Raw genomic sequence first — 25,775 nt, forward strand, 5'->3', positions numbered from 1 at the left:
ATTTAGAATATAGAATGTAGAACACAGAATTTAGAATATAGAATACAGAATACTGAATATAGAATATAGAATATAGAATGTAGAACACAGAATATAGAATGTAGAGTACAGAATATAGAAAAGAAAATTTAGAACATGGAATTCAGAACACAGAATTTAGAATATAGAATAGAGAATACTGAATATAGACTTTAGAATTTAGAATGTAGAACACTGAATATAGAATATAGACTACGGAATGCAGAATATAGAATATACAATATAGAATTATGAACACAAAATATAGAATATAGAATAGACAATATAGAACCCAGAATATAGAATATGGCATGTAGAACACAGAATTTACAATATAAAATACAGAATACTGAATATCAAATTTAGAATATAGAATATAGAACACAGAATATGGAATGTAGAATACAGAATGCAGAATATTGATTACAGAATATAGAATGTAGAACACAGAATTTAGAATATGGAACACAGAATAGAGAACCCAGAAATTAGACATGGAATGCAGAACACAGAATTTGGAATATAAAATACAGAATACTGAATATAGAATTTAGAATATAGAATAGATAATATAGAATATAGAATCCAGAATTTGGAACATGGAATTCCGAACACAGAATTTAGAATATAGAATACAGAATACTGAATATAGAATTTAGAACATAGAATTCGGAACATTGAATTTAGAATATAGAATACAGAATACTTAATATAGAATCTAGTATATAGAATGCGGAACATAGAAATTAGAATAAAGAATACAGAATACTGAATAAAGAATTTAGAATATAGAATGTAGAACACAGAATTTAGAATATAGAGTAAAGAATACAGAATATTGAATTAAGAATACAGAATGTGGAACACAGAATTTAGAATAGAGAATAGAGAATATAGAACCCAGAATTTAGATCTTGGAATATAGAACACAGAATTTAGAATATAGAATACAGAATGCAGAGTATAGAATACAGAATACAGAACGCAGAACACAGAATATAGAATATAGAATACGGAATGCAGAATATAGAATACAGAATATAAAATTTTAATACAGAATATAGAATATGGAAAACAGAATACAGAACCCAGAATTTAGAACATTGAATGCAGAACACAGAATTTAGAATATAGAATACAGAAAACTGAATATTGAATTTAGAATATAGAATGTAGAACACAGAATATACAATAGAGAATAGAGTATATAGAAACATGGATTTAGAACATGGAATGCAGAACGAAGACTTTAGAGTATAGAATACAAAATATTGAATATAGAATTTAGAATATAGAATGAAGAACAAAGAGTATAGAATATAGAATACGGAATACTGAATGTACAATTTAGAATATAGAATGTAGAACACAGAATATAGACTATAGAATACGGAATGCAGAATATACAATACAGAACAGAGAATGTAGAACACAGAATATAGAATATGGAAAACACAATACAAAACCAAGAATTGAAAACATGAAATGCACAACACAGAACTAAGAATATAGAATACAGAATACTGAATATAGAGTTTAGAACATACAATGTAGAACAGAGAATTTAGAATATAGATTAAAACACACTGAATATAGAATGTAGAACACAGAATATAGAATATAGAATACGGAATGCAGTATATAGTATATAGAATATAGAATATAGAATGATGAACACAAAATATAGAATATAGAATAGAGAATATAGAACCCAGAATTTAGAACATGGAATGTAGAACACAGAATTTAGAATACAATATACCTAATACTTAATATATAATTTAGAATATACAATGAAGAACACAGAATAGAGAATAGAAAATACGGGGTGTAGAATTTAGAACACAGAATATAGCATGTAGAACACAGAATATAGAATACTGATTAGAGTATATAGAAACAAAAATTTACAACATAGAATGAAGAACACAGAATTTAGAATATAGAATACTGAATACTGAATATAGAATTTAGAATATAGAATGTAGAACACAGAATATAGGATACGGCATGCAGAAAATTCAATACAGATTATCGAACGTAGAACACAGAATATAGAATATGGAAAACAGAATACAGAAAACAGATTTAGAACATGGAATTCAGAACACAGAATTTAAAATATAGAATAAAGAATACTGAATATAGAATTTTGAATATAGAATGTAGAACACAGAATATTGAATAGAGAATATTGAAGACAGAATTTAGAACATGGAATGCATAACACAGAATTTAGAATATAGAATACAGAATTCTGAATATCGAAGTAAGAATATAGAATGTAGAACACAGAATATAGAATATAGGATACGGAATATAGAATATAGAATACAGAAAATAGAATGTAGAACACAAAATATAGAATAAGGAAAACAGAATACAGAACCCAGAATTTAGAATGTGGAATGCAGAACACAGAATTTAGAGTATATAATACGGAATACTGAATATAAAATTTAGAATATGGAATGTAGAGCACAGAATATGGAATGTAGTATACGGAAGGCAGAATATTGAATACAGAATATTGAATGTAGAACACAGAATTTAGAATATGGAAAACAGAACATAGAATCCAGAATTTAGAAAATGGAATGCAGAACACAAAATTTAGAATATAGAATACAGATTACTGAATATAGAATTTAGAATATAGAATGTAGAACACAGAATTTAGAATATAGAATACAGAATAATGAATATAGGATTTAGAATATACAATGTAGAACCCAGAATACAGAATATAGAATACGGAATGCAGAATATATAATACAGAATATAAAATGTAGAACACAGTATATAGAATATAGAATAGAGTATATAGGACCCGAAATTTAGAACATGGAATGCAGAACACTGAATTTAGAATATAGAATACAGAATACTGAATATACAATTTAGTATATAGAATGTATAACACAGAATATAGAACATAGGCTTCGGAATGGAGAATATAGAAGGTAGAATATAGAATGAAGTACACAAAATATAGAATATAGAATAGAGAATATAGAACACAGAACTTAGAACACGAAATTCAGAACACAGAATTTAGAATATAGAATAAAGTATACTGAATATACAATTTAGAATATAGAATGTAGAACAAAGAATTTAGAATATACAATACGGAATGCAGAATACAGTATACAGAATATAGAATGTAGAACACAGAATATAGAATATTGAATAGAGTATATGGAACCCATAATTGAGAGCATGGAATGCAGAACACAGAATTTAGAATATGGAACACCGATTTCTTAATATATAATTTAGAATATAGAATGTAGAACACAGAATTTAGAATATAGAATACAGAATACTGAATATAGAATTTAGAATATAGAATGTAGAACACAGAATATAGAATGTAGTATACAGAATATAGAAAATAAAATTTAGAACATGGAATTCAGAACACAGAATTTAGAATATAGAATAGAGAATACTGAATATAGACTTTAGAATTTAGAATGTAGAACACTGAATATAGAATATAGACTACGGAATGCAGAATATAGAATATAAAATATAGAATTATGAACACAAAATATAGAATTTAGAATAGACAAAATAGAACCCCGATTTTAGAACATGGCATGTAGAACACAGAATTTACAATATAAAATACAGAATACTGAATATCAAATTTTGAATATAGAATATAGAACACAGAATATGGAATGTAGAATACAGAATGCAGAATATTGATTACAGAATATAGAATGTAGAACCCAGAATTTAGAATATGGAACACAAAATAGAGAACACAGAAATTAGACATGGAATGCAGAACACAGAATTTGGAATATAAAATACAGAATACTGAATATAGAAGTTAGAATATAGAATAGATAATATAGAATATAGAATCCAGAATTTGGAACATGGAATTCCGAACACAGAATTTAGAATATAGAATAGAGAATACTGAATATAGAATTTAGAACATAGAATTCGGAACATAGAATTTAAAATATAGAATACAGAATACTTAATATAGAATCTAGTATATAGAATGCGGAACATAGAAATTAGAATAAAGAATACAGAATACTGAATAAAGAATTTAGAATATAGAATGTAGAACACAGAATTTAGAATATAGAGTAAAGAATACAGAATATTGAATTAAGAATACAGAATGTGGAACACAGAATTTAGAATAGAGAATATAGAACCCAGAATTTAGAACTTGGAATATAGAACACAGAATTTAGAATATAGAATACAGAATGCAGAATATAGAAAACAGAACACAGAACGCAGAACACAGAATATAGAATATAGAATACGGAATGCAGAATATAGAATACAGAATATAAAATTTGAATACAGAATATAGAATATGGAAAACAGAATACAGAACCCAGAATTTACAACATTGAATGCAGAACACAGATTTTGAATATAGAATACTGAAAACTGAATATAGAATTTAGAATATAGAATGTAGAACACAGAATATACAATAGAGAATAGAGAATATAGAACCATGTATTTAGAACATGGAATGCAGAACGCAGAATTTAGAATATAGAATACAAAATATTGAATATAGAATTTAGAATATAGAATGAAGAACACAGAGTATAGAATATAGAATACGGAATACTGAATGTACAATTTAGAATATAGAATGTAGAACACAGAATATAGACTATAGAATACGGAATGCAGAATATAGAATACAGAACAGAGAATGTAGAACACAGAATATAGAATATGGAAAACACAATACAAAAGCAAGAATTGAAAACATGGATTGCACAACACAGAACTAAGAATATAGAATACAGAATACTGAATATAGAGTTTAGAACATTCAATGTAGAACAGAGAATTTAGAATATAGTTTAAAACATACTGAATATAGAATGTAGAACACAGAATATAGAATATAGAATACGGAATGCAGTATATAGTATATAGAATATAGAATATAGAATGATGAATACAAAATATAGAATATAGAATAGAGAATATAGAACCCAGAATTTAGAACATGGAATGTAGAACACAGAATTTAGAATACAGAATACAGAATACTTAATATAATATTTAGAATATAGAGTGAAGAACACAGAATAGAGAATAGAGAATACGGGGTGCAGAATATAGAACACAGAATATAGCATGTAGAACACAGAATATAGAATATTGATTAGAGTATATAGAACCCAAAAATTACAACATAGAATGTAGAACACAGAATTTAGAATATAGAATACAGAATACTGAATATAGAATTTAGAATATAGAATGTAGAACACAGAATATAGAATGTAGAATACAGAATATAGAAAATAAAATTTAGAACATGGAATTCAGAACACAGAATTTAGAATATAGAATAGAGAATACTGAATATAGAATTTAGAATTTAGAATGTAGAACACTGAATATAGAATATAGACTACGGAATGCAGAATATAGAATATACAATATAGAATTATGAACACAAAATATAGAATATAGAATAGACAACATAGAACCCAGAATTTAGAACATGGCATGTAGAACACAGAATTTACAATATAAAATACAGAATACTGAATATAAAATTTAGAATATAGAATATAGAACACAGAATATGGAATGTAGAATACAGAATGCAGAATATTGATTACAGAATATACAATGTAGAACACAGAATTTAGAATATCGAACACAGAATAGAAAACACAGAAATTAGACATGGAATGCAGAACACAGAATTTGGAATATAAAATACAGAATACTGAATATAGAATTTAGAATATAGAATAGATAATGTAGAATATAGAATCCAGAATTTGGAACATGGAATTCCGAACACAGAATTTAGAATATAGAATACAGAATACTGAATATAGAATTTAGAACATAGAATTCGGAACATAGAATTTAGAATATAGAATACAGAATACTTAATATAGGATCTAGTATATAGAATGCGGAACATAGAAATTAGAATAAAGAATACAGAATACTGAATAAAGAATTTAGAATATAGAATGTAGAACACAGAATTTAGAATATAGAGTAAAGAATACAGAATATTGAATTAAGAATACAGAATGTGGAACACAGAATTTAGAATAGAGAATATAGAACCCAGAATTTAGAACTTGGAATATAGAACCCAGAATTTAGATCTTGGAATATAGAACACAGAATTTAGAATATAGAATACAGAATGCAGAGTATAGAATACAGAATACAGAACGCAGAACACAGAATATAGAATATAGAATACGGAATGCAGAATATAGAATACAGAATATAAAATTTTAATACAGAATATAGAATATGGAAAAAAGAATACAGAACCCAGAATTTAGAACATTGAATGCAGAACACAGAATTTAGAATATAGAATACAGAAAACTGAATATTGAATTTAGAATATAGAATGTAGAACACAGAATATACAATAGAGAATAGAGTATATAGAACCATGGATTTAGAACATGGAATGCAGAACGAAGACTTTAGAGTATAGAATACAAAATATTGAATATAGAATTTAGAATATAGAATGAAGAACAAAGAGTATAGAATATAGAATACGGAATACTGAATGTACAATTTAGAATATAGAATGTAGAACACAGAATATAGACTATAGAATACGGAATGCAGAATATACAATACAGAACAGAGAATGTAGAACACAGAATATAGAATATGGAAAACACAATACAAAACCAAGAATTGAAAACATGAAATGCACAACACAGAACTAAGAATATAGAATACAGAATACTGAATATAGAGTTTAGAACATACAATGTAGAACAGAGAATTTAGAATATAGATTAAAACATACTGAATATAGAATGTAGAACACAGAATATAGAATATAGAATACGGAATGCAGTATATAGTATATAGAATATAGAATATAGAATGATGAACACAAAATATAGAATATAGAATAGAGAATATAGAACCCAGAATTTAGAACATGGAATGTAGAACACAGAATTTAGAATACAATATACGGAATACTTAATATATAATTTAGAATATACAATGAAGAACACAGAATAGAGAATAGAAAATACGGGGTGTAGAATTTAGAACACAGAATATAGCATGTAGAACACAGAATATAGAATACTGATTAGAGTATATAGAAACAAAAATTTACAACATAGAATGTAGAACACAGAATTTAGAATATAGAATACTGAATACTGAATATAGAATTTAGAATATAGAATGTAGAACACAGAATATAGGATACGGCATGCAGAAAATTCAATACAGATTATCGAACGTAGAACACAGAATATAGAATATGGAAAACAGAATACAGAAAACAGATTTAGAACATGGAATTCAGAACACAGAATTTAAAATATAGAATAAAGAATACTGAATATAGAATTTTGAATATAGAATGTAGAACACAGAATATTGAATAGAGAATATAGAAGACAGAATTTAGAACATGGAATGCATAACACAGAATTTAGAATATAGAATACAGAATTCTGAATATCGAAGTAAGAATATAGAATGTAGAACACAGAATATAGAATATAGGATACGGAATATAGAATATAGGATACAGAAAATAGAATGTAGAACACAAAATATAGAATAAGGAAAACAGAATACAGAACCCAGAATTTAGAATGTGGAATGCAGAACACAGAATTTAGAGTATATAATACGGAATACTGAATATAAAATTTAGAATATGCAATGTAGAGCACAGAATATGGAATGTAGTATACGGAAGGCAGAATATTGAATACAGAATATTGAATGTAGAACACAGAATTTAGAATATGGAAAACAGAACGTAGAATCCAGAATTTAGAAAATGGAATGCAGAACACAAAATTTAGAATATAGAATACAGATTACTGAATATAAAATTTAGAATATAGAATGTAGAACACAGAATTTAGAATATAGAATACAGAATAATGAATATAGGATTTAGAATATACAATGTAGAACCCAGAATACAGAATATAGAATACGGAATGCAGAATATATAATACAGAATATAAAATGTAGAACACAGTATATAGAATATAGAATAGAGTATATAGGACCCGAAATTTAGAACATGGAATGCAGAACACTGAATTTAGAATATAGAATACAGAATACTGAATATACAATTTAGTATATAGAATGTATAACACAGAATATAGAACATAGGCTTCGGAATGGAGAATATAGAAGGTAGAATATAGAATGAAGTACACAAAATATAGAATATAGAATAGAGAATATAGAACACAGAACTTAGAACACGAAATTCAGAACACAGAATTTAGAATATAGAATAAAGTATACTGAATATACAATTTAGAATATAGAATGTAGAACAAAGAATTTAGAATATACAATACGGAATGCAGAATACAGTATACAGAATATAGAATGTAGAACACAGAATATAGAATATTGAATAGAGTATATGGAACCCATAATTGAGAACATGGAATGCAGAACACAGAATTTAGAATATAGAACACCGATTTCTTAATATATAATTTAGAATATAGAATGTAGAACACAGAATTTAGAATATAGAATACAGAATACTGAATATAGAATATAGAATATAGAATGTAGAACACAGAATATAGAATGTAGAGTACAGAATATAGAAAAGAAAATTTAGAACATGGAATTCAGAACACAGAATTTAGAATATAGAATAGAGAATACTGAATATAGACTTTAGAATTTAGAATGTAGAACACTGAATATAGAATATAGACTACGGAATGCAGAATATAGAATATACAATATAGAATTATGAACACAAAATATAGAATATAGAATAGACAATATAGAACCCAGAATATAGAATATGGCATGTAGAACACAGAATTTACAATATAAAATACAGAATACTGAATATCAAATTTAGAATATAGAATATAGAACACAGAATATGGAATGTAGAATACAGAATGCAGAATATTGATTACAGAATATAGAATGTAGAACACAGAATTTAGAATATGGAACACAGAATAGAGAACCCAGAAATTAGACATGGAATGCAGAACACAGAATTTGGAATATAAAATACAGAATACTGAATATAGAATTTAGAATATAGAATAGATAATATAGAATATAGAATCCAGAATTTGGAACATGGAATTCCGAACACAGAATTTAGAATATAGAATACAGAATACTGAATATAGAATCTAGTATATAGAATGCGGAACATAGAAATTAGAATAAAGAATACAGAATACTGAATAAAGAATTTAGAATATAGAATGTAGAACACAGAATTTAGAATATAGAGTAAAGAATACAGAATATTGAATTAAGAATACAGAATGTGGAACACAGAATTTAGAATAGAGAATAGAGAATATAGAACCCAGAATTTAGATCTTGGAATATAGAACACAGAATTTAGAATATAGAATACAGAATGCAGAGTATAGAATACAGAATACAGAACGCAGAACACAGAATATAGAATATAGAATACGGAATGCAGAATATAGAATACAGAATATAAAATTTTAATACAGAATATAGAATATGGAAAACAGAATACAGAACCCAGAATTTAGAACATTGAATGCAGAACACAGAATTTAGAATATAGAATACAGAAAACTGAATATTGAATTTAGAATATAGAATGTAGAACACAGAATATACAATAGAGAATAGAGTATATAGAAACATGGATTTAGAACATGGAATGCAGAACGAAGACTTTAGAGTATAGAATACAAAATATTGAATATAGAATTTAGAATATAGAATGAAGAACAAAGAGTATAGAATATAGAATACGGAATACTGAATGTACAATTTAGAATATAGAATGTAGAACACAGAATATAGACTATAGAATACGGAATGCAGAATATACAATACAGAACAGAGAATGTAGAACACAGAATATAGAATATGGAAAACACAATACAAAACCAAGAATTGAAAACATGAAATGCACAACACAGAACTAAGAATATAGAATACAGAATACTGAATATAGAGTTTAGAACATACAATGTAGAACAGAGAATTTAGAATATAGATTAAAACACACTGAATATAGAATGTAGAACACAGAATATAGAATATAGAATACGGAATGCAGTATATAGTATATAGAATATAGAATATAGAATGATGAACACAAAATATAGAATATAGAATAGAGAATATAGAACCCAGAATTTAGAACATGGAATGTAGAACACAGAATTTAGAATACAATATACCTAATACTTAATATATAATTTAGAATATACAATGAAGAACACAGAATAGAGAATAGAAAATACGGGGTGTAGAATTTAGAACACAGAATATAGCATGTAGAACACAGAATATAGAATACTGATTAGAGTATATAGAAACAAAAATTTACAACATAGAATGAAGAACACAGAATTTAGAATATAGAATACTGAATACTGAATATAGAATTTAGAATATAGAATGTAGAACACAGAATATAGGATACGGCATGCAGAAAATTCAATACAGATTATCGAACGTAGAACACAGAATATAGAATATGGAAAACAGAATACAGAAAACAGATTTAGAACATGGAATTCAGAACACAGAATTTAAAATATAGAATAAAGAATACTGAATATAGAATTTTGAATATAGAATGTAGAACACAGAATATTGAATAGAGAATATTGAAGACAGAATTTAGAACATGGAATGCATAACACAGAATTTAGAATATAGAATACAGAATTCTGAATATCGAAGTAAGAATATAGAATGTAGAACACAGAATATAGAATATAGGATACGGAATATAGAATATAGAATACAGAAAATAGAATGTAGAACACAAAATATAGAATAAGGAAAACAGAATACAGAACCCAGAATTTAGAATGTGGAATGCAGAACACAGAATTTAGAGTATATAATACGGAATACTGAATATAAAATTTAGAATATGGAATGTAGAGCACAGAATATGGAATGTAGTATACGGAAGGCAGAATATTGAATACAGAATATTGAATGTAGAACACAGAATTTAGAATATGGAAAACAGAACATAGAATCCAGAATTTAGAAAATGGAATGCAGAACACAAAATTTAGAATATAGAATACAGATTACTGAATATAGAATTTAGAATATAGAATGTAGAACACAGAATTTAGAATATAGAATACAGAATAATGAATATAGGATTTAGAATATACAATGTAGAACCCAGAATACAGAATATAGAATACGGAATGCAGAATATATAATACAGAATATAAAATGTAGAACACAGTATATAGAATATAGAATAGAGTATATAGGACCCGAAATTTAGAACATGGAATGCAGAACACTGAATTTAGAATATAGAATACAGAATACTGAATATACAATTTAGTATATAGAATGTATAACACAGAATATAGAACATAGGCTTCGGAATGGAGAATATAGAAGGTAGAATATAGAATGAAGTACACAAAATATAGAATATAGAATAGAGAATATAGAACACAGAACTTAGAACACGAAATTCAGAACACAGAATTTAGAATATAGAATAAAGTATACTGAATATACAATTTAGAATATAGAATGTAGAACAAAGAATTTAGAATATACAATACGGAATGCAGAATACAGTATACAGAATATAGAATGTAGAACACAGAATATAGAATATTGAATAGAGTATATGGAACCCATAATTGAGAGCATGGAATGCAGAACACAGAATTTAGAATATGGAACACCGATTTCTTAATATATAATTTAGAATATAGAATGTAGAACACAGAATTTAGAATATAGAATACAGAATACTGAATATAGAATTTAGAATATAGAATGTAGAACACAGAATATAGAATGTAGTATACAGAATATAGAAAATAAAATTTAGAACATGGAATTCAGAACACAGAATTTAGAATATAGAATAGAGAATACTGAATATAGACTTTAGAATTTAGAATGTAGAACACTGAATATAGAATATAGACTACGGAATGCAGAATATAGAATATAAAATATAGAATTATGAACACAAAATATAGAATTTAGAATAGACAAAATAGAACCCCGATTTTAGAACATGGCATGTAGAACACAGAATTTACAATATAAAATACAGAATACTGAATATCAAATTTTGAATATAGAATATAGAACACAGAATATGGAATGTAGAATACAGAATGCAGAATATTGATTACAGAATATAGAATGTAGAACCCAGAATTTAGAATATGGAACACAAAATAGAGAACACAGAAATTAGACATGGAATGCAGAACACAGAATTTGGAATATAAAATACAGAATACTGAATATAGAAGTTAGAATATAGAATAGATAATATAGAATATAGAATCCAGAATTTGGAACATGGAATTCCGAACACAGAATTTAGAATATAGAATAGAGAATACTGAATATAGAATTTAGAACATAGAATTCGGAACATAGAATTTAAAATATAGAATACAGAATACTTAATATAGAATCTAGTATATAGAATGCGGAACATAGAAATTAGAATAAAGAATACAGAATACTGAATAAAGAATTTAGAATATAGAATGTAGAACACAGAATTTAGAATATAGAGTAAAGAATACAGAATATTGAATTAAGAATACAGAATGTGGAACACAGAATTTAGAATAGAGAATATAGAACCCAGAATTTAGAACTTGGAATATAGAACACAGAATTTAGAATATAGAATACAGAATGCAGAATATAGAAAACAGAACACAGAACGCAGAACACAGAATATAGAATATAGAATACGGAATGCAGAATATAGAATACAGAATATAAAATTTGAATACAGAATATAGAATATGGAAAACAGAATACAGAACCCAGAATTTACAACATTGAATGCAGAACACAGATTTTGAATATAGAATACTGAAAACTGAATATAGAATTTAGAATATAGAATGTAGAACACAGAATATACAATAGAGAATAGAGAATATAGAACCATGTATTTAGAACATGGAATGCAGAACGCAGAATTTAGAATATAGAATACAAAATATTGAATATAGAATTTAGAATATAGAATGAAGAACACAGAGTATAGAATATAGAATACGGAATACTGAATGTACAATTTAGAATATAGAATGTAGAACACAGAATATAGACTATAGAATACGGAATGCAGAATATAGAATACAGAACAGAGAATGTAGAACACAGAATATAGAATATGGAAAACACAATACAAAAGCAAGAATTGAAAACATGGATTGCACAACACAGAACTAAGAATATAGAATACAGAATACTGAATATAGAGTTTAGAACATTCAATGTAGAACAGAGAATTTAGAATATAGTTTAAAACATACTGAATATAGAATGTAGAACACAGAATATAGAATATAGAATACGGAATGCAGTATATAGTATATAGAATATAGAATATAGAATGATGAATACAAAATATAGAATATAGAATAGAGAATATAGAACCCAGAATTTAGAACATGGAATGTAGAACACAGAATTTAGAATACAGAATACAGAATACTTAATATAATATTTAGAATATAGAGTGAAGAACACAGAATAGAGAATAGAGAATACGGGGTGCAGAATATAGAACACAGAATATAGCATGTAGAACACAGAATATAGAATATTGATTAGAGTATATAGAACCCAAAAATTACAACATAGAATGTAGAACACAGAATTTAGAATATAGAATACAGAATACTGAATATAGAATTTAGAATATAGAATGTAGAACACAGAATATAGAATGTAGAATACAGAATATAGAAAATAAAATTTAGAACATGGAATTCAGAACACAGAATTTAGAATATAGAATAGAGAATACTGAATATAGAATTTAGAATTTAGAATGTAGAACACTGAATATAGAATATAGACTACGGAATGCAGAATATAGAATATACAATATAGAATTATGAACACAAAATATAGAATATAGAATAGACAACATAGAACCCAGAATTTAGAACATGGCATGTAGAACACAGAATTTACAATATAAAATACAGAATACTGAATATAAAATTTAGAATATAGAATATAGAACACAGAATATGGAATGTAGAATACAGAATGCAGAATATTGATTACAGAATATACAATGTAGAACACAGAATTTAGAATATCGAACACAGAATAGAAAACACAGAAATTAGACATGGAATGCAGAACACAGAATTTGGAATATAAAATACAGAATACTGAATATAGAATTTAGAATATAGAATAGATAATGTAGAATATAGAATCCAGAATTTGGAACATGGAATTCCGAACACAGAATTTAGAATATAGAATACAGAATACTGAATATAGAATTTAGAACATAGAATTCGGAACATAGAATTTAGAATATAGAATACAGAATACTTAATATAGGATCTAGTATATAGAATGCGGAACATAGAAATTAGAATAAAGAATACAGAATACTGAATAAAGAATTTAGAATATAGAATGTAGAACACAGAATTTAGAATATAGAGTAAAGAATACAGAATATTGAATTAAGAATACAGAATGTGGAACACAGAATTTAGAATAGAGAATATAGAACCCAGAATTTAGAACTTGGAATATAGAACACAGAATTTAGAATATAGAATACAGAATGCAGAATATAGAAAACAGAACACAGAACGCAGAACACAGAATATAGAATATAGAATACGGAATGCAGAATATAGAATACAGAATATAAAATTTGAATACAGTATATAGAATATGGAAAACAGAATACAGAACCCAGAATTTACAACATTGAATGCAGAACACAGATTTTGAATATAGAATACTGAAAACTGAATATAGAATTTAGAATATAGAATGTAGAACACAGAATATACAATAGAGAATAGAGAATATAGAACCATGGATTTAGAACATGGAATGCAGAACGCAGAATTTAGAATATAGAATACAAAATATTGAATATAGAATTTAGAATATAGAATGAAGAACACAGAGTATAGAATATAGAATACGGAATACTGAATGTACAATTTAGAATATAGAATGTAGAACACAGAATATAGACTATAGAATACGGAATGCAGAATATAGAATACAGAACAGAGAATGTAGAACACAGAATATAGAATATGGAAAACACAATACAAAAGCAAGAATTGAAAACATGGAATGCACAACACAGAACTAAGAATATAGAATACAGAATACTGAATATAGAGTTTAGAACATTCAATGTAGAACAGAGAATTTAGAATATAGTTTAAAACATACTGAATATAGAATGTAGAACACAGAATATAGAATATAGAATACGGAATGCAGTATATAGTATATAGAATATAGAATATAGAATGATGAATACAAAATATAGAATATAGAATAGAGAATATAGAACCCAGAATTTAGAACATGGAATGTAGAACACAGAATTTAGAATACAGAATACAGAATACTTAATATAATATTTAGAATATAGAGTGAAGAACACAGAATAGAGAATACAGAATACGGGGTGCAGAATATAGAACACAGAATATAGCATGTAGAACACAGAATATAGAATATTGATTAGAGTATATAGAACCCAAAAATTACAACATAGAATGTAGAACACAGAATTTAGAATATAGAATACAGAATACTGAATATAGAATTTAGAATATAGAATGTAGAACACAGAATATAGAATGTAGAATACAGAATATAGAAAATAAAATTTAGAACATGGAATTCAGAACACAGAATTTAGAATATAGAATAGAGAATACTGAATATAGAATTTAGAATATACAATGAATAACACAGAATTTAGAATATTGAAAACAGAATATAGAACCCAGAATTTAGAACATGGAAAACCGAACTCAGAATTTAGATTGTAGAATACAGAAAACTTTATATAGAATTTAGAACATAGAATGCGGAATATAGAACTTAGATAATAGAATACAGAATACTTAATATAGAATCTAGAATATAGAATGGGGAATATAGAAATTAGAATATAGAATACAGAATAAAGAATATAGAATGTAGAATATACAATGTAGAACACAGAATTTAGAATATAGAGTAAAGAATACAGAATAAAGAATTAAGAATATAGAATGTAGAACACAGAATATAGAATATAGAACAAACAGTATAGAACTCAGAATTTAGAACATGGAATGTAGAACACAGAATTTAAAATATAGAATGCAGAATACTGAATACAGAATTTTGAATACAGAATGTAGAACACAGAATATAGAATATAGAGTACGGAAAGTAGAATATAGTATAAAGAATATAGAATTTTGAACACAGAATATAGATTTAGGAAAACAGAATGCAGAACCCAGAATTTAGAACATGGAATGCAGAGCACAGAATTTAAAATATAGAATACAGAATACTGAATATAAAATTTAGAATATTGAATATAGAACACAGAAAATGGAATGTAGAATACGGAATGCAGAATATTGAATACAGAATATAGAATATAGAACACAGAATTTAGAATATGGAAAACAGAATATAGAACCCAGAATATAGAACATGGAATGCAGAACACAGAATTTAAAATGTAGAATACAGAATACTCAATATAGAATTTAGAATATAGAACGCAGAACACAGAATATAGAATATAGAATACGGAATGCAGAATATAGAATACAGAATATAAAATTTAGAATACAGAATATAGAATATGGAAAACAGAATACAGAACCCAGAATTTAAAAAATGGAATGCAGAACACAGAATTAAGAATATAGAATACAGAATACTGAATATAGAATTTAGAACATTGAATGCAGAACCCAGAATTTAGAATATAGAATACAGAAAACTGAATATAGTATTTAGAATATAGGATGTAGAACACAGAATATATAATAGAGAATAGAGAATAGAGAACCATGGATTTAGAACATGGAATGCAGAACGCAGAATTTAGAATATAGAATACAAAATATTGAATATTGAATTTAGAATATAGAATGAAGAACACAGAGTATAGAATATAGAATACGGAATACTGAATATACAGTTTAGAATATAGAATGTAGAACACACAATATAGAATATAGAATACGAAATGCAGAATATAGAATACAGAACATAGAAAATAGAACACAGAATATAGAATATGGAAAACAGAATACAAAACCCAGAATTGAAAACATGGAATGCAGAACACAGAATGAAAAATATAGAATAAAGAATACTGAATATAAATTTAGAAAAAGGAATGTAGAACACAAAACTTAGAATAAAGAATACTGAATATACAATTTAGAATATAGAATGTAGAACACAGAATATAGAATATAGAATAGAGAATATAAAACCCAGAATTTATAACATGGAATGAAGAACACAGAATTTAGAATATAGAATAGAGAATACTGAATATAGAATTTAGAATTTAGAATGTAGAACACAGAATATAGAATAGACACTACGGAATGCAGAATATAGAATATACAATATAGAAGGATGAACACAAAATATAGAATATAGAATAGACAATAGAGAACCCAGAATTTAGAACATGGAATGTAGAACACAGAATTTACAATATAAAATACAGAATACTGAATATCAAATTTAGAATATAGAATGTAGAACACAGAATATGGAATGTAGAATACAGAATGCAGAATATTGAATACATAATATAGAATGTAGAACACAGAATTTAGAATATGGAACACAGAATAGAGAACCCAGAAATTAGACATGGAATGCAGAACACAGAATTTGGGATATAAAATACAGAATACTGAATATAGAATTTAGAACATAGAATAGATAATATAGAATATAGAATCCAGAATTTAGAACATGAAATGCCGAACACAGAATTTAGAATATAGAATACAGAATACTTAATATAGAATCTAGTATATAGAATGCGGAATATAGAAATTAGAATAAAGAATACAGAATACTGAATAAAGAATTTAGAATATAGAATGTAGAACACAGAATTTAGAATATAGAGTAAAGAATACAGAATATTGAATTAAGAATATAGAATGTACAACACAGAATATAGAATAGAGAATAGACAATATAGAACCCAGAAAATAGAACTTGGAATATAGAACACAGAATTTAAAATATAGAATACAGAATACTGAATATAGAATTTAGAATACAGAACGCAGAACACAGAATATAGAATATAGAATATGGAATGCAGAATATAGACTACGGAATATAAAATTTGAATACAGAATATACAATATGGAAAACAGAATACAGAACCCAGAATTTAGAAAATGGAATTCAGGACACAGAATTTAGAATATAGAATAATGAATACTGAATATAGAATTTTGAATATAGAATGTAGAACACATAATTTAGAATATAGAATAAAGAATACTGAATATCGAATTAAGAATATAGAATGTAGAACACAGAATATTGAATAGAGAATATAAAAGACATAATTTAGAACATGGAATGCATAACACAGAATTTAGAATATAGAATACAGAATTCTGAATATCGAATTAAGAATATAGAATGTAGAACACAGAATATAGAATATAGGATACGGAATATAGAATATAGAATACAGAAAATAGAATGTAGAACACAAAATATAGAATATGGAAAACAGAATACAGAACCCAGAATTTAGAATATGGAATGCAGAACACAGAATTTAGAGTATATAATACCGAACACTGAATATAAAATTTAGAATATGGAATGTAGAACACAGAATATGGAATGTAGTATACGGAAGGCAGAATATTGAATACAGAATATCGAATGTAGAACACAAAATTTAGAATATGGAAAACAGAACATAGAATCCAGAATTTAGAAAATGGAATGCAAAACACAAAATTTAGAATATAGAATACAGATTACAGAATATAGAATTTAGAATATAGAATGTAGAACACAGAATTTAGAATATAGAATACAGAATACTAAATATAGGATTTAGAATATGCAATGTAGAACCCAGAATACAGAATATAGAATACGGAATGCAGAATATATAATACAGAATATAAAATGTAGAACACAGTATATAGAATATAGAATAGAGTATATAGGACCCGAAATTTAGAACATGGAATGCAGAACACTGAATATAGAATACAGAATATTGAATATACAATTTAGTATATAGAATGTATAACACAGAATATAGAATATAGACTACGGAATGGAGAATATAGAAGGTAGAATATAGAATGAAGTACACAAATTATAGAATATAGATTAGAGAATATAGAACACAGAAATTAGAACACGAAATTCAGAACACAAAATTTAGAATATAGAATAAAGTATACTGAATATACAATTTAGAATATAGAATGTAGAACAAAGAATATAGAATATAAAATACGGAATGCAGAATACAGTATGCAGAAAATAGAATGTAGAACACAGAATATAGAATATTGAATAGAGTATATGGAACCCACAATTGAGAACATGGAATGCAGAACACAGAATTTAAAATATAGAATAACGAATACTGAATATAGAATTTGGAATATAAAATGTAGAACACAGAATATGGATTACGGCATGCAAAATATACAATAAAGAATATAGAAGGCAGAACACAAATTATACAATTTGGAAAACAGAATACAGAACCCAGAATTTAGAACATGGAATGCAGAGCACAAAATTTAGAATATAGTATACAGAATACTGACTACAGAATTTAGAATATAGAATGCATAACACATAATTTAGAATATAGAAAGTAAATACTGAATAAAGAATTTATAAATAGGAATTCAGAACAAAAATATAGAATATAGAATACAGAATATTGAATATACAATTTAGAATATAGAATGTATAACACAGAATATAAAAAAAAGAATACGGAAAGCAGTATATAGAATACAGAATATTGAATATAGAACACAGAATATAGAATATGGATAACAGAATACAAAACAAAGAAATGAGGACATGGAATGCTGAACACAGAATGTAGAATATAGAATACAGAATACTGAATATAAAATTTAGAATGCACAATGTAGAACACAGAATATAGAACATAGAATACAGAATGTAGAATATACAATACAGAATATAGAATTTTGAACAGAGAATATAGAAATAGGAAAACAGAATAAAGAACACAGAATTTATATCATGGAATGCAGAGCACAGAATTTAAAATATAGAATACAGAATACTGAATATAAAATTAAGAATATAGAATGTAGAACACAATATATGGAATGTAGAATACGGAATGCAGAATATTGAATACAGAATATAGAATATAGAACACAGAATTTAGAATATGGAAAACAGAATATAGAACCCAGAATATAGAACATGGAATGCAGAACACAGAATTTAACATTTAGAATACAGAATACTGAATATAGAATTTAGAATATAGAACGTAGAACCCAGAATACAGAATATAGAATAAAGAATGCAGAATACAGAATACACAATGTAGAATGTATAACACAGAATATAGAATATTTAATAGAGTATATGGAACACATAATTGAGAACATGGAATGCAGAACACAGAATTTAGAATATAGAACACGGATATCTGAATATAGAATTTAGAATATAGAATGTAGAACACAGAATTTAGAATATAGAATACAGAATACTGAATATAGAATTTAGAATACAGAATGTAGAACACAGAATATAGAATATAGAATACAGAATATAGAAACCAAAATTTAGAACATGGAATGCAGAACACAGAATTTAAAATATAGAATACCGAATACTGAATATAGAATATGAATATACAATATACAACACAGAATTTAGAATATACAATAGAGTATATAGAACCCAATATTTAAAACATGGAATGCAGAACACAGAATTTAGAATATAGAATACAGAATACACAATATATAATTATGAATATAGAATGTAGAACACAGAATAGAGAATATAGAATAGAGAATATAGAACCCAGTATTTAGAACATGGAATGTAGAAAACAGAATTAAATTATAGAATACAGAATACTGAATATAGAATTTAGAATGCACAGTGTAGAACACAGAATATAGAACATAGAATACAGAATGTAGAATATACAATACAGAAATTAGAATTTTGAACAGAGAATATAGAAATAGGAAAACAGAATTAAGAACCCAGAATTTAGAACATGGAATGCAGAGCACAGAATTTAAAATATAGAATACAGAATACTGAATATAAAATTAAGAATATAGAATGTAGAACACAAAATATGGAATGTAGAATACGGAATGCAGAATATTGAATACAGAATATAGAATATAGAACACAGAATTTAGAATATGGAAAACACAATACAAAAAAAAGAATTGAAAACATGGAATGCACAACACAGAACTAAGAATATAGAATACAGAATACTGAATATAGAGTTTAGAACATTCAATGTAGAACAGAGAATTTAGAATATAGATTAAAACATACTGAATATAGAATTTAGAATATACAATGTAGAACACAGAATATAGAATATAGAATACGGAATGCAGTATATAGTATATAGAATATAGAATATAGAATGATGAACACAAAATATAGAATATAGAATAGAGAATATAGAACCCAGAATTTAGAACATGGAATGTAGAACACAGAATTTACAATATAAAATACAGAATACTGAATATCAAATTTAGAATATAGAATATAGAACACAGAATATGGAATGTAGAATACAGAATGCAGAATATTGATTACAGAATATAGAATGTAGAACACAGAATTTAGAATATGGAACACAGAATAGAGAACCCAGAAATTAGACACGGAATGCAGAACACAGAATTTGGAATATAAAATACAGAATACTGAATATAGAATTTAGAATACAGAATAGATAATATAGAATATAGAATCCAGAATTTGGAACATGGAATTCCGAACACAGAATTTAGAATATAGAATACAGAATACAGAATACTGAATATAGAATTTAGAACATAGAATTCGGAACATATAATTTAGAATATAGAATAGAGAATACTTAATAAAGAATCAAGTATATAGAATGCGGAACATAGAAATTAGAATAAAGAATACAGAATACTGAATAAAGAATTTAGAATATAGAATGTAGAACACAGAATTTAGAATATAGAGTAAAGAATACAGAATATTGAATTAAGAATATAGAATGTGGAACACAGAATATAGAATACAGAATAGAGAATATAGAACCCAGAATTTAGAACTTGGAATATAGAACACAGAATTTAGAATATAGAATACAGAATACTGAATATAGAATTTAGAATAGAGAACGCAGAACACAGAATATAGAATATAGAATACGGAATGCAGAATATAGAATACAGAATATAAAATTTGAATACAGAATATAGAATATGGAAAACAGAATACAGAACCCAGAATTTAGAAAATGGAATGCAGAACACAGAATTTAGAATATAGAATACAGAATACAGAATATAGAATTTAGAACATTAAATGCAGAACACAGAATTTAGAATATAGAATACAGAAAACTGAATATAGAATTTAGAATATAGAATGTAGAACACAGAATATACAATAGAGAATAGAGAATATAGAACCATGGATTTAGAACATGGAATGCCGAACGCAGAATTTAGAATATAGAATACAAAATATTGAATATAGAATTTAAAATATACAATGAAGAACACAGAGTATAGAATATAGAATACGGAATACTGAATGTACAATTTAGAATATAGAATGTAGAACACAGAATATAGACTATAGAATACGGAATGCAGAATATAGAATACAGAACAGAGAATGTAGAACACAGAATATAGAATATGGAAAACACAATACAAAACCAAGAATTGAAAACATGGAATGCACAACACAGAACAAACAATATAGAATACAGAATACTGAATATAGAGTTTAGAACATTCAATGTAGAACAGAGAATTTAGAATATAGATTAAAACATACTGAATATAGAATTTAGAATATAGAATGTAGAACACAGAATATAGAATATAGAATACGGAATGCAGTATATAGTATATAGAATATAGAATATAGAATGATGAACACAAAATATAGAATATAGAATAGAGAACCCAGAATTTAGAACATGGAATGTAGAACACAGAATTTAGAATACAGAATACAGAATACTTAATATAAAATTTAGAATATACAATGAAGAACACAGAATAGAGAATAGAGAATACGGGGTGCAGAATATAGAACACAGAATATAGCATGTAGAACACAGAATATAGAATATTGACTAGAGTATATAGAAACAAAAATTTACAACATAGAATGTAGAACACCGAATTTAGAATATAGAATACAGAATACTGAATATAGAATTTAGAATATAGAATATAGAAAACAGAATATAGAATACGGCATGCAGAAAATTCAATACAGATTATCGAACGTAGAACACAGAATATAGAATATGGAAAACAGAATACAGAAAACAGATTTAGAACATGGAATTCAGAACACATAATTTAGAATATAGAATAAAGAATACTGAATATAGAATTTTGAATATAGAATGTAGAACACATAATTTAGAATATAGAATAAAGAATACTAAATATAGTATTTAGAATATAGAATGTAGAACACAGAATATTGAATAGAGAATATAGAATACAGAATTTACAACATGGAATGCATAACACAGAACATAGAATATAGAATACAGAATTCTGAATATCGAACTAAGTATATAGAATGTAGAACACAGAATATAGAATATAGGATACGGAATATAGAATATAGAATACAGAAAATAGAATGTATAACACAAAATATAGAATAAGGTAAACAGAATACAGAACCCAGAATTTTGAATATGGAATGCAGAACACAGAATTTAGAGTATATAATACCGAATACTGAATATAAAATTTAGAATTTGGAATGTAGAACACAGAATATGGAATGCAGTATACGGAAGGCAGAATATTGAATACAGAATATTGAATGTAGAACAAAGAATTTAGAATATGGAAAACAGAACATAGAATCCAGAATTTAGAAAATGGAATGCAGAACACAAAATTTAGAATATAGAATACAGATTACTGAATATAGAATTTAGAATATAGAATGTAGAACACAGAATTTAGAACATAGAATACAGAATAATGAATATAGGATTTAGAATATACAATATAGAACCCAGAATACAGAATATAGATTACGGAATGTAGAATATATAATACAGAATATAAAATGTAGAACACAGTATATAGAATATAGAATAGAGTATATAGGAACCGAAATTTAGAACATGGATGCAGAACACTGAATTTAGAATATAGAATACAGAATACTGAATATACAATTTAGTATATAGAATATATAACACAGAATATAGAATATAGGCTACGGAATGGAGAATACAGAAAATAGAATATAGAATGAAGTACACAAAATATAGAATATAGAATAGAGAATATAGAACACAGAACTTAGAACACGAAATTCAGAACACAGAATTTAGAATATAGAATTAAGTATACTGTATATACAAATTTGAATATAGAATGTAGAACAAAGAATATAAAATATACAATACGGAATGCAGAATACAGTATACAGAATATAGAATGTAGAAGACAGAATATAGAATATTGAATAGAGTATCTGGAACCCATAATTGAGAACATGGAATGCAGAACACAGAATTTAGAATATAGAACACCGATTTCTGAATATAGAATTTAGAATATAGAATGTAGAACACAGAATATACAATAGAGAATAGAGAATATAGAACCATGGATTTAGAACATGGAATGCAGAACGCAGAATTTAGAATATAGAATAAAAAATATTGAATATAGAATTTAGAATATAGAATGAAGAACACAGAGTATAGAATATAGAATACGGAATACTGAATGTACAATTTAGAATATAGAATGTAGAACACAGAATATAGACTATAGAATACGGAATGCTGAATATAGAATACAGAACAGAGAATGTAGAACACAGAATATAGAATATGGAAAACACAATACAAAACCAAGATTTGAAAACATGGAATGCACAACACAGAACTGAGAATATAGAATACAGAATACTGAATATACAGTTTAGAACATTCAATGTAGAACAGAGAATTTAGAATATAGATAAAAACATACTGAATATAGAATGTATAACACAGAATATAGAATATAGAATATGGAATGCAGTATATAGTATATAGAATATAGAATATAGAATGATGAACACAAAATATAGAATATAGAATAGAGAATATAGAACCCAGAATTTAGAACATGGAATATAGAACACAGAATTTAGAATACAAAATACAGAATACTTAATATAAAATTTAGAATATACAATGAAGAACACAGAATAGAGAATAGAGAATACGGGATGCAGAATATAGAACACAGAATATAGCATGTAGAACACAGAATATAGAATACTGATTAGAGTATATAGAAACCAAAATTTACAACATAGAATGTAGAACACAGAATTTAGAATATAGAATACAGAATACTGAATATAGCATTTAGAATATAGTATGTAGAACACAGAATATAGAATACGGCATGCAGAAAATTCAATACAGATTATCGAACGTAGAACACAGAATATAGAATATGGAAAACAGAATACAGAAAACATATTTAGAACATGGAATTCAGAACACAGAATTTAGGATATAGAATAAAGAATACTGAATATAGAATTTTGAATATAGAATGTAGAACACAGAATATTGAATAGAGAATATAGAAGACAGAATTTTGAACATGGAATGCATAACA

The sequence above is a fragment of the Vicugna pacos genome, unplaced genomic scaffold, assembly GCF_048564905.1.
Source record: "Vicugna pacos unplaced genomic scaffold, VicPac4 scaffold_20, whole genome shotgun sequence".
In the NCBI taxonomy this organism is placed as follows: Eukaryota; Metazoa; Chordata; class Mammalia; order Artiodactyla; family Camelidae; genus Vicugna; species Vicugna pacos.